This window comes from Megascapheus bottae, chromosome 27 (genome assembly GCF_031878675.1).
Source record: "Megascapheus bottae isolate mThoBot1 chromosome 27, mThoBot2.hap1, whole genome shotgun sequence".
Taxonomy (NCBI): domain Eukaryota; kingdom Metazoa; phylum Chordata; class Mammalia; order Rodentia; family Geomyidae; genus Megascapheus; species Megascapheus bottae.
This window is the reverse complement of record NC_143535.1, coordinates 2,294,991-2,307,587: the sequence shown is the minus strand read 5'-3', so window position 1 is coordinate 2,307,587 and position 12,597 is coordinate 2,294,991. Positions and strand designations below refer to the sequence as shown.

The following is a 12,597-nucleotide window of genomic DNA, read 5'->3' as shown; positions in this document are numbered from 1 at the left end:
TCATCCAAAAAGTTGAAAGAGTTTGTTGTTTAGATTATGAGGGCACACATTTGGCATAGTTTTTATTCTCATTCCTTTCTGTCGTTGTGGGACTTGAATTCTGGGCCTGGGCACTGTCCCTGCTAAGCTCTTCAGCTTAAGGCTACGCCCACCCTACCCCTTGAGCCACAGCACCACTTCCAGTTTTCTGGTGATTAATTGCAGATAAGAGTCTCATGGACTTTTTACTTTTTGGTGTTTGGGTTGGCTTTGAACCACGATCCTTAGATCTCAGCCTTCTGAGCAGCTAGGATTCTAGCCGTGTACTTATAGACTGACTTGTAAACTATTTCTTTTTTTTTTTAATCACCAGCCAGAAGACAGACTGAATTTAGGAGAATGATGGAGCACAGTGAAGGAGAAGAAGGAAGAAGAAGAGGACCAGTGGCAGATAGCAAGCAGAAACATTTCCAGATCTGGTTTAAGCATGTTTAACCTCCACCCCCACCACCAGCATCTGTTTTTGAGATCTTCAGAGAGATCTGTGCACATGGATGTTTATTCCAATACTGTTTATATTAGTCACTTCCAGAGTGCAGTTTTGGTCAAGTGGGAAAGACAAGAGTCAGATCTTCAGTGGTGAGTGGGGAGGAAATGGAGGAAGGGAAACTGAGGAGAGAAGTGTGACAGAGTCCTAACAACAGCAGCATGGGACCCCATCAGCCAGGGTGCCTGGATGGACGGAAACGTGGAGGAGGAGGGAAAGAGGAAACTGGGCTTTGTGCACCAGGAATGAGCAAGTGGTTTTTCATTCTGAGTGGCACAGGAAAGAGTTAAGGATTTTGAGTTTGTTCTGAATCCTTCCATTTTGAAGCAGAGTCTCACTCTGTGTCTCAGGCTGGTCTTGAACTTGTGATCCTACTGCCTCAGTTTCTCGAGTTGCTAGGACCACAAGTGGTGGTCCTTGGAGGATTTTACCTAGAAAGTAAGATGATATGATTTTCTGTATAAAATAAATTTGCTTGGACTAATTTCTTTTCTTTTTATTTTAGGTCTGAGACTGGGACTTGAATTCAGTACCTGATGCTTTCTCCCATTGACTGGCAGTCTACCAACCAAGCATACCTCCAACGCTGGCTTGGGCTAATTTTAGAGTAAGAAATTTTGGCAGAAAACATGTAATCAGTGTGGCAGGTTAGGAGGTTATTACAAAAGACTGAATATTTAGCAGAGTTTGGTTTTGCTCCCCCCAATTGCATGAACACCGCAAAGAAAGTAAAATGTAAACTTTCACTTTTTAGTTTATTCCAGAGATAATTCCTGAATTAAAATAACTGAACAAAAGAACAGTTGTGTCCAGCTGGAAGGATTGTGTCTCGCCAGTCAGGCACTGGCTGGACTGCCACCTCTTCCAATACCTCCACTAGCACGGTAGGGGAAGGCAGAGACAACAGGGGCTCTGGAGATTCAGCCATGAAGCAAATGCCGATTGATGGCTTGGTAGTGTGAAACATCATCAGGAAGAATGACAAGGAACTGTGGTCATTGGGTGATGGGCCTTGTAAATTACTAAGCGTTTTCCACCCGACCCCCAGCACACAGGACGGTGCCGACTTTGATGAAGTCCTGTATCAGACGGAAATGACACTGAGACGTTGCCATGGAAACATCTCCCAGCTCCATGTGGACTGTTACCAGTCCTCAGTCTATGGCTCTCCCACCATGCAGGGTTCTGATTCCCCCAGTCCAGTGACCAGCAAGCCACTGAAGAGTCTGTCCTCCTCATTTACGATCTCCAAAAAACTGCCCAAGGGTCTCTCTCCCTAAAGGCATACTGACTGCCTCCTAAACAGGTGGAAGCTGGTAAAGAGAGGATTCTTTTCCCCAAAGCATTGAAAAAGGACCTGTTTGAAGACGTACTGATTATAATTAAAGATTCCCATCTGATCCGTGCCCTCATTTGAAACGCACAGAGAATTCCCTTGATGTCACTGCCGTCTAAAGCTGTCATGGGTCGCACCAATAATAAAACCAAAGAAAGAAAAAAAAAACATTGTTTTTCCTTTATGAGCAACACTCCTTTGTCCTAACAGTCAGAAGACTGGATGAATAAATAATTGAGCCACAGCACATGTATGCCATGGAATATTACTCAGCATAACAAAGAACGACATGCTGACACCTGTCTCAAGGGGATGGAGCTTTGTTCACATGAGCTGTCCAGAACAGGTAAAGCCACGGGGAAAGAGCAGAGTGGCTGCCAGGACTGGTGCAAGGAAGTGTGAGAGAAGCCCTTCCCAGAGGTGAAAACATTTGGGAACTCAGTTGGGGTGTGGTTTTGCTGCACTGTGAGTGCAGGGAATGCCACAGGCCATGGACTTGGAAACGCTTCATTTCGTGTGAGTCAGCTCTCAATGAGAGTGTTTTCAAAATGGTCTGCGCTGTTCTTGACTTGAAGAAGCTGGGCTGCAGTCTTTCCACTGCTTCCTGCCAGCCACTCACCAGTGGGGCAAAGATGGGCTTTCTCCCGCGGGTGGCCTCCCCTCGGCCCTGGGCTCACTCTCCAGCCTCCTGTTCATCTGCAGGCTGGCCTCCCCTCTGGCCTCCCCTCTGGCCTCCCCTCAACCCTGAGCTCGCCCCTGGTGATTTGAACGTTAGCCACACACTTTTGTCCAAAGAAACACTTGCTCTTTTTTTTCTTTTCTTTTGCGTATTTACCTAGTGAGCCTTTATGCGTCTTCTAAAGAACCTCTGGTGCCTCAGTTGTCCTTGCATGACACCTGGAATGATCTCTGGCTGTGGGATCCTGGGGTGATGTGGAGGCGGCCTCTCCATACCTCATCACCACGCAGGGCTCGGCCATTCTACCAGGCTTTCCCCCGACAGGCCCGTGACACCGCTTAGCTCTCCCTAGCGTCTTCATTCCTGTGGACTTCTTTTAGAAGTCACTCCAAAGAGCTTTTCAACAGCCAGGGTGGACTCAGGTCATGCTGCACTTCCTGCCCACCGCGGGGCCATCCTAACTACCCAGAATATACTGCATTTAGGTGATCATTAAAATAGGAATATGAAGCAAACAGCTTCCCAAGGAATCCTCGAAGACGGCTCAGAACACGTGACCCCTCTACCTAGGATCCACACTCCTCCGCGTGGAGAGCGTGCACGTCCCAGGGCCCTGTGGAAGTGGTGTCTCTCCCGTCGAAGCTTTCTGGTTCATGAATTAGATCACTGTGTTACCGCTGACGCCATCGGAGCATCTGGAAGGTGCTGTGATCGCCTATCTGAAGCCAGCTTCCCTGCCACCCCTGGCAATGAAACACCAGCTGTGAAGAAAGGTACTTCAGTGTTCTCATGACCTAGTAGAAAAAGCTTTTGGGAAAAAATTCAAATGACTCCAGTTTATCCAAACACATGAGCTGAAAACAAACTAGTCAAAGAGTGACAGGAAAGGATAGATTTGCATAAGTCTTGGCTGAAAAGAAAAATGCCAACAATGTAATTGTAGCCCACTGTGGTTTTGCTTCCCAAAAGGTCCACAGGACGAACCGGAAAGCCAGCAAACCACTTCTCACGGTCTATAATTTGGAAGAGAAGAGGACTTGATTTCACAGTGTTTGGACACCTTTGTTCAATTACATTAGAAGCACATTGAAAAAGAATTCTGGGAAAACTAGCATTCCTCTAAAATGAAATTAAAGATTTTGCCCAAACATGAAACAGGCAGTAATAATAGCAATAATTAATAACAAATCACTTAAGGTTTCTTGTGGACTTTGGGGTCTGGGGAAAGTGATGTCAACAAGCCAGACAGCGTATAGCTGAGCTCTTTTCAAGACCTCTTGAAAGTCAAGATGACCCAATGGCCCCACAGTTCTGTAGACACTGGGAGAGGGTATGCTGCATCCAGACAGAAAAGTAAATTTAAATCCCAGAACACCTAAAATGGGTCATGCATGCCATTTCCTTCTCTCTGGTTTTCACATATGTAAATTGAAGACACCGGCCTCCTGTTTCAGATACTGCAAACATGAATGCAAATTGGAAACACCCAGGGTTTCTGCCTGACACTCACACTCACAAAGCACTTACACTTACACACCAGTGTTAGGCTGGCCTATTTGAAATTGCTGGTATTGATTGTTTTGAACATACAAAAATGGAAGCTTCATCTGATTTGACCTCATCTAGCTGTCCAAATTAAGGAGGCATCACTTTTCTGAGTTAAAGAAAGGACATTCAATGATCACAACACCAAGAAACACACACTGAAAAAGATGATGGGGGATGCCAGAGGACCCGCAGACCATACCATAGAAAAAGGCATGAAATGATACCCATTCTCCGCGTGCCTGTCTCCAGTGCACAGGGGAAAGGGCTCAACCTGGGATGTGACCACAGTGCAAATCCCGTAGGCATGGTGCTCAGATCAACTCTTCAGAAGACAGTCACCTAAGAGCTGTAGAAAAATAAAAAGCCCAGGCCTGGGAGTTTGGCCTAGTGGTAGCGTGCTTGCCTAGCATGCACGAAGACCCAGGTTCGATTCCTCAGTACCACATACATAGAAAAAAGCCAGAAGTGATGCTGTGGCTCAAGTGGTAGAGCTCTAGCCTTGAGAAAGTCCAAAGACAGTGCTCAGGCCCTGAGCTCAAGCCCCAGGACTGGCAAAGATAAAATGAAATAAAATAAAATGAATAAAAGTCCAATTTTAGAAATCTACCTTGGTAGTATGGTGGCTGATATGCCTGTAACGCTAGAACTCAAGAGGCTGGAAAAGGAGAATCATGAGTTTGAGGCCAGCCTGGGCTACATAGTGAGTTCATAATATAGTCTGGGCTATATTATGAGATCTTGGCTCAAAATAACAAAAAGGGCTGGTTTGATTTCTTGGTACCACATACACAGAAAAAGCTGGAAGTGGTCCTATGGCTCAAGTGGTAGAGCTCTAGCCTTGAGAAAGCCCAAGGACAGAGCTCAGGCCCAGAGTTCAAGCACCAGGACTGGCAAAGAAAAAAAAAAAAGAAATGGTTACAACTTAGCTGGGTGCGATAGCTCTCTCCTGTAATCCTAGCTACTTAGGAGGCTGAGATCTGAGGATCAAGGTTCAAAGCCAGCCCAGGCACTAAAGTTGGTTAGACTCTTACCATAATTAACCACTAGAAAACCAGAAGTGGAGGTAGGATGGCAGCCTTGAGCTAAAGAGCTCAGGGACAGTGCGCAGGCCCAGAGTTCAAGTCCTATGATCAACAACAACAACAATAAAACAAACAAAAAAAATCAACAACAACAACAACAACAAAACACACCTTGATATCTTGATTTTTTTATAATTGAATTCTAAGGTACTGTCTAATGGTGATGGTATGCCAATTTCAGGATATGAGTCAGATTATTTTGTTCGTTAGCTTTTCCCCCTATAATGGAATGGGCTAACTCTGAGACGTGCAAGGTTGCAGTTGTTTTTCAGTTTTCCAGACCTGCAATGAGCAACGTTTTATCAATCTGCCCTCCTCCCACTTAGTCTGCTGGAAATCATTTTCCCCCCACAAGTTTTGTTTCTGATTAATGGTTCAGAGCTTGACTTTTAAATAAGTGATTTTCCTACCTGGTAGCTAGATGAGCCCCTGCTTTGTCCAGTGAGGAGACAGCTTGACCAAAATAGAAACGGAGTTAACATAGTGAGGACTGGGGTCAGCAGTCATTTAGCTATGACAACCGAGCAGGACCAGGGGGAGATCAGCTCAGTGTAGTGTCTGTATCAGATTCTTACCTTTGACTTGAAAAAAAAAGGAAGAAAGAAATAATAGGCCAAACATGTGGCTTCATTGGTTGGGATGGAGGAAGAATTGTTAGGGAGATGAACTCAAGACTGGTTGATATTCCTATTTTGGTTAAATGCATGAGTTCTTCTGGAATTGAGTTCAGGGAAAGCCTTCAGCAATCCCACAGAGAAATTCTGCCAGGCTTCATAACAAACAATACAGACACAAGGCACTGCTTAATTTCTGCGAGATAAAATTACACATTGTGGTCAACAGAGGAGAAGCCCTAAGAATGTGGCATTTTATTGCACAGTGCACTCATGCCAATTTCACTTGGTCGCTTCACCATGGGTTCCAGGAACCCAAAGAAAAATATTTTAGGCTGCTTCCATAATGTGATGCCAGTTTCTTCAAAGCACAAACAGTGAAATGTTTGACTCGGTACTGATTTTCTAATAGGCTTGATAATGGGATCTTGATGAATCTTTATTTTTTTAAATTATATTTTCTTGTTTTCCTACATGATTTATTGAAGCTTATTTTCTAGAGAATGATATCTCCGTAGCAATCTGTACTTAGGCTTGGAATTTGTTCTGCTCAAGGTCTGAGTACTTTGTGCTCTGTCTTTCAAAATTCTCCCTCCATTACTTTTGCTGCCCTAGATTAAAATGGGGTAAGAGAAAGGGCTGTTTTAGTAAAAGGGCCTTGTCAGTTGGTTCTTCTGCTCCTTACATGCCTCCTAAAACTTTACCCTTTTTCTTTTCTTTTTTAAGCTTTAGTGTTGGGATAATGTATAGAGGGTTACAGTGACGTTCACCAGGTAGTAGGTGCATGACTTCTCACACATTGATACCCCACCCCCGTCCAATCATCTTGTTTTCCCCCTTCCCTATTTCAAATAAACAAACAAACATATATACAGTATACCAGGTAACAAAAATGGATGCTCAGTAACTCTTGACCAACCCCGAACAAGAACAAAGTAGCGACAATGGAAAGACTGATTAGGAAACGGCTCAGCCTCTGCTGAGATGCAGTCACGTTACCAATTCTCTTCTCATGTTGCCACAATGAATGAATGAATTCTGGTCACTCAGCAAGGTTGCCGAGTCACAGTGTTTTTAAGTCACACCATGAAAACTAGCAATAGGTATAAGCGTCCACATCTGAAATCTCACTTTTGGAATTATGTTGCACATTTGAACTAAAATTTTTCTGCCTTAAATCGTTTCCAAACAATAAGCAACCATTACTTTTTGTTGTTGCTATCTATAGGTAGTTTTGGAAATTCCAGGGGGTGAGTCACAGCTTCAAAATCAATTTCAAAGCTTTCCCTCAAGGTATGCCACACCCACCTCCCTTTCCAAGGACAGGCTTCGTAAACTACTCCTAACGTTTACATTCAATGTAAGCCACAAATATTGTCTAGGATTGGAGCCAGAGAACATGACTCAGTATTTAGTGACTCTTTGCACCTTAAAACCTTATCAATTCCAGAAAAGGATTTTTAAAAACTTGAAAAATGAATTCATTGTTATTAGTAAAATAATCCATTTAGATTGCTAAGATGCTAACTGAATAAGGCTTCTTATAATTCAAATTTGGGCTGGGTCTTAGTAATTTTTCTGCTTCATTTTTCAGATCAGGTTTTGAGTACAGAAAAATACAAGAGTGAAAGTGTTGCGATGAGAGAGTTGCTTTCCTGTGCTAATGTATGCTCGCTGTAATGAAGGTAGGCTCACGGGATACTCTGTAGACTACCCAAAACCTTGCAAAACTTCCTTCTAATTAGCTATATCCTGTTCAAGGAACAGCTGGTACCATACTGTATCATACTCTTCTTCCTGACCCTTCGATATGAGCACAGCACAAAGGCAATTTCATGCATATTGGAAAGCAAAGAGCAGATTGGTGTACTGCACAACAGGTTCCTGGGTTGGCATGGCCTGTTGTGAGAGGGGAGTTAATCAGATCAACGAAATCCCACCATTTCTCTTCTTATTTCTCTACTGCTCTTACATCTACAGGCTGAAAATCATCTTTCATTCAAGGCACCTTAATATAGGCCAGAGCTCTTTGTAACCAACTGACAAACCAGTGCTCCAATGATGAACAGATGGAGAAACAAACTTCTGGACAAATATATGATTATTAGAAAATCATGTCCCATAAGGTGTATATTCTGTCCATTGAGAGGCATGTAGATGAGGAATATGGTCCAGATAAGAGGTTTTCCTTACTCCATCTGGAAACAGAGCAAAGGGCACGACACCACTGTAAAGCATGGCTCCAACCAGCCTGGCTCTTCTTCTCCCATCAGAGACTGTCAGCCATCCCTTCAACAAATCTGTCTACAGGTCAATGCTCAATCTTGCCAAAACTAACTGTATATATTCTAAGAATTTCAAAATATTTAAGCCAGGGTGAGGTGGCTCACGCCTGTCATCCTAGCTACTCAGGAGGCTGAGATCTGAGGATCAAGGCTCAAAACCTGAGACTCTTATCTCCAATTAACCACTAGAAAACAAGAAGTGGGGCTTGGCTCAAACTTGAGCTGAAGAGAACAGGGACAGAGCTCAGGCCCTGGAGTAGGGTGGTAGGCTTGAGCTGAAGAGCTCAGGGACTGTGCCCAGGCCAAGTTCAAGCCCCACGATTCACCCCAAAATAAATAAATAAATAAATAAATAATTTAGAAAGATTATTAGAATAAGAAGAGCAAATAAGATGAATAAAATATAACCAATTATGAAAACTTAAAAATAAGATAGCATTACTATATCTTTACTTTTGGTTTTGTGTTTTTGCTCAAAGCTGGGGCTTAGACCCAGGTCTAATGCAGGCTATGGCCGTGGCTCTACCACTGAGCTATGTTGCCAGCCCTTGTCCAGTTTTTTCTTTTTTGTTGTTTTCAAAGGCTTTACTTAAGCAACTGGTTTCCAAGGAATCACTTTTGGCTCATGAAAAGTGATATATTTTCCTCTGCTCTTTCTGACCCTACACAAGTTTGAGATTAAGTGAGTAGATAGTAAAGCTAATTTCAAATATTTCTTTCATGCTCTTATATCTTAAAATAACCCTGAGTTATTTCATAATTCAGAAGATATCTTTTCAATTAAATTACTCCAACTTGGTTTGTAATCTTCTCATGGCAGCTTCTATTTCAAACAGAGTCCTCTTTGTTCATGCTCATAATCTTTAGTCCGGGTGTAGGTGAAGATGCCCAGTAAAGCATTTCCAGTTTTATTTCTAGTACTGTCATGTTCCTGTCCTAGTCTTTGGGAGGTATCCTTCTCCCTGGGGTTATAATTATATAACATATTTCCAATGTGTAATGTCATTCATAAAGAATAATCATAAAGAGCTACTTTAATGGCTTACATTTTAATGCTTTCTTTCAGAGCCTATATTATTAGTTATGGTAATAACTTAGCACTGTCATGTTTTTCTAGGGCATATTTGCCAATGGAGAAAGCAGTGAAACCCCAGCTGATGCATGTGTAGCTGCCATGAAAGGAGTCACCCTGAGGCATCAGGAAAGCAGGGTTAAGATGGACGACCTCCCCTAGCGCACATCAGAAAACCATCTGTGCCCCCCCTGGTTTCTGGAAGGCATTTCTTGACTTCCTGCCTAAGTGCTAAGGAGCTTCCATTTAGTTTTGGGCCCTGTGAGGAACTCCTCACATCAATGCACTCGATTCTACAATTAGAAAATGAGCCACCATGAAACCAACTGTTTCAAAGTCAGAAGCTGAATTTGCCTTAGGCCAAATATCCTCAAGCAGAGGAAACATGAGGACAGATGTCTCAGCTTTTACCAGTTATGCAATGTACTGAGAGTGCCCGAGTCAGCCCGGAGCGGAAAGGTGTAGGACTTTCCGAAATGTGTCAAGTGTTCACCATAGGAAGAAGGACGGACAAACTTAGCCACCGGCTCGGTCAGTTCCTTCAGTCTGCATACTTGTACAAGACAAGGGCCAATCTGCCCAATCATTTTTGATTGCCAATATTTGGAAAGTTGGGAAAGAACTTTGGTTTTGGAAAAAATTAGCTCATATTCTTAGTCATCACATCACCCGGCCGACGGCTCATTTCCTACATGTGGATTTTATTACCATCCCACTTAGAAGGGTGCTGGTAGCAGACACAGTAGATTTGCATTGACACAAACTGAGCGTGAGGGTCCCTGGGTTATGATCTGTTGGGAGAAATTCATATCTACATCATCGTACCTGCGATGAATTCAATTGGCTCATGGCCATTTTCTAACCAATGAGAGAGAAAATACAAGGACAGTATGTGGCCCTTATTCTTAGAGAGTAAAAGCCTTGGTAATTTCTGAAGGGCTATTGAGAGTCTATAAGTCTAATTTGTCCCCAAGTCACATTCTTATATTTACCATATCAAATATTATCCCCATTGCTTTAATGAGTTAGTAAATCTTTTCTAAATGGTTTAATATCATGTTTTAGAGCTCTGAGACCCCCAATTCAAGCTTTCAATGTATTACTGGTTGAAATATAGCATAGGATAAATGTTAACTTACTGATTGTCTTTTGCACCAGTGCAGTTTAGATACTTTTAGAATCAAGAAAACATATAAAGATGCCAACATAAAGACACTCTCCAAAGAAATCTTAACATACCAAGAAATGTGCCTTGTATTTCTGTTACCCTAAGGAATAAAGAGGGTGTATTTTTAAACGCATTAGAAACTATTTTAAATATCACGTGTGTGTGTGTGTGTGTGTGTGTGTGTGTGTGTGTGTGTGTGTGTGTGTGTGTGTGTGATGCATGCACATTCATACAAGGACTTTCACACCAGATTTGTCCTGTGTGCTATCCTGTCCAATCAGCAGTTAGAGTCTAGGCTGATCAGACAGGATCTCCTGGCTCCATACGGAAATCTTTAGAAACAGAGTTGGTCATGCAACAAGGGTTGGACTCACTGAAGACTTACCAGCTCTAGACACCGTCTAGAAGAGAAAGGTTTCTGTCACTGTCTGGACACTCTCCCAGGCGTTCTCCGAGGTGTTTCCCGTTGACAGCCTGAGCACTCCTTTAGGCAGCGGGTGCCAGGCTTTCTTCCTGAGGTGGACCGGGCAGGCGAGAGCCACTCAGATGATGATGATGATGATGATGCCAGCTGAACAAATGATTCCTACAGAAAAGACAAATATTCTCCCTTCAAGGTTTGTGTAATCCCTGACCTGGAGAAGTAGTCAAGTCATACAGAAGACGCGCGTTTGGGAGGGGATTGCTTTATTCATTGTACATACACAAAAGGCCCGAACACTGGGCTCTCCAGCCACTTTATATTGTCAGACATTAATGAAAGCAGCAACACAAAACCATCCCAAATTCTCCTCGGGGTCTTGGAGAGTTAAGCTAACACCACTCGGGTAGTGTGGTTAGACTGTAAATAAGCTCCGACCTGACCCAGTTGCCTCACACCCACCCAGTGGTTCTAGAATTGGTGACAGTTTACCACAGTGTGGAGAACCTAGCTCTGTGACTCACATACAGGGCATATGGTCATACGTTAGATAGAAAGTGATTTATTTCACACTTTGCTCCTTTGTTATATAATCTTACACTTCACTTAATAGTTTGACCAAATATTCTAAGAGGTAGGAAGACAGTCCTTATTATCCCTCTGCAGTCTACCTTGGTGTTAGAAAAAGAACGTGCTATCGTGACCAGGTGTCGTCCAGCAAATACTTTTTTTGTAGAAATCTAAAGAGTACTGGAGAAGCCCACTGTAAAAACTTTCCTGAATTGGGAAAATGTGGAATTTGGAGGTGTGTGTACACATATCAAGTGCCTGCTTACACTCATATTTGCCAAATATCTTCTTTCAGACTTGGCTGAATCACTGAATGATTGTGGTTGCTATGTTTACTGTCTCTGTGCCAAGATGCTAAGTGCTTTGCCACCACTTACCACTTAAGATTTGAGTTTTAACCCCCCTACCCTGTGCCTATTGTCATCTGTGGCTCAGTAATGTTTTCATGGTGCCAAAATAATAATGCCCAGACCATCACATGTAAGTGACCATTCTCCCTTGATCCCCTGCCCCTTTTCCTGTTCTACTCTTAGTATTTTCTTCATAATTATCTCTCTTTCTCCCAGCTACAGTGCTAAGCATCATGAGGATCTAGATTTTAATGAGTTGATAGTTATGAGTCCTCAGTGCCCAAAACAGTGCCAGGCGTGACTGACTCTTTGATAGATACCCACTGGGTGAATGAATGAATGAATGAATGATAGAGCCTAAAATTGACACTCAACTCACACATTCGTCCACTATTAGTGTCCACGAATGCTAATTGGTGCTGTTGGAATCCTAGACTTATTTGTATTTCCATTATTCATTACCAGGAAATTCAGACTTAATCCTTTCCAAGGAAATGTGAGCGGGTGTGCTGGAGTGTGCACCATTTCTAGTTGTTTCCCTAATCGTGTTGCAAGGGGGAGGGCAAGTAGATAAGCTTCTTTCTAATGTAATACAATACAGACTAAACTTCATTAAGAATAGCCCAGGAAATGGAGTCTTCACTTTCAGCTATTATAATTTCAGTAGAAACAAAGAGAATTTCCTTAATTCCTTATAGAGTCTATTAACTCCTTTTCTGGATCAACCCATAAGCAGGGTAGAACAGCATATGCTTTTTTTTTTGCCAGTCCTGGGGCTTGAACTCAGGGCCTGAGCAATGTCCTTGAGTTTTCTCAAGGCTGGTGCTCTACCACTTGAGCCACGGCATGATCTCGGGCTTTTTCTATGTATGTGGTACCAAGGAATTGAACCAGGGTCTTCATGCATGCTAGGCAAGCACTCTACCACCAGGCCAAATTTCTGGCT

General features: G+C 42.9%; 1 long non-coding RNA gene across 2 annotated transcripts in view; it reads right to left on the bottom strand.

The window, feature by feature from the left end:
* Positions 1–12,597, bottom strand: part of LOC150045408 (uncharacterized) — a 262,795-nt gene that overhangs the window by 89,512 nt on the left and 160,686 nt on the right. For both annotated transcript variants that reach the window (XR_016532792.1, XR_016532793.1), the window contains exon 2: positions 10,696–10,896. This is a non-coding gene — a long non-coding RNA (uncharacterized LOC150045408). The remainder of the gene's footprint in view (positions 1–10,695; positions 10,897–12,597) is intronic.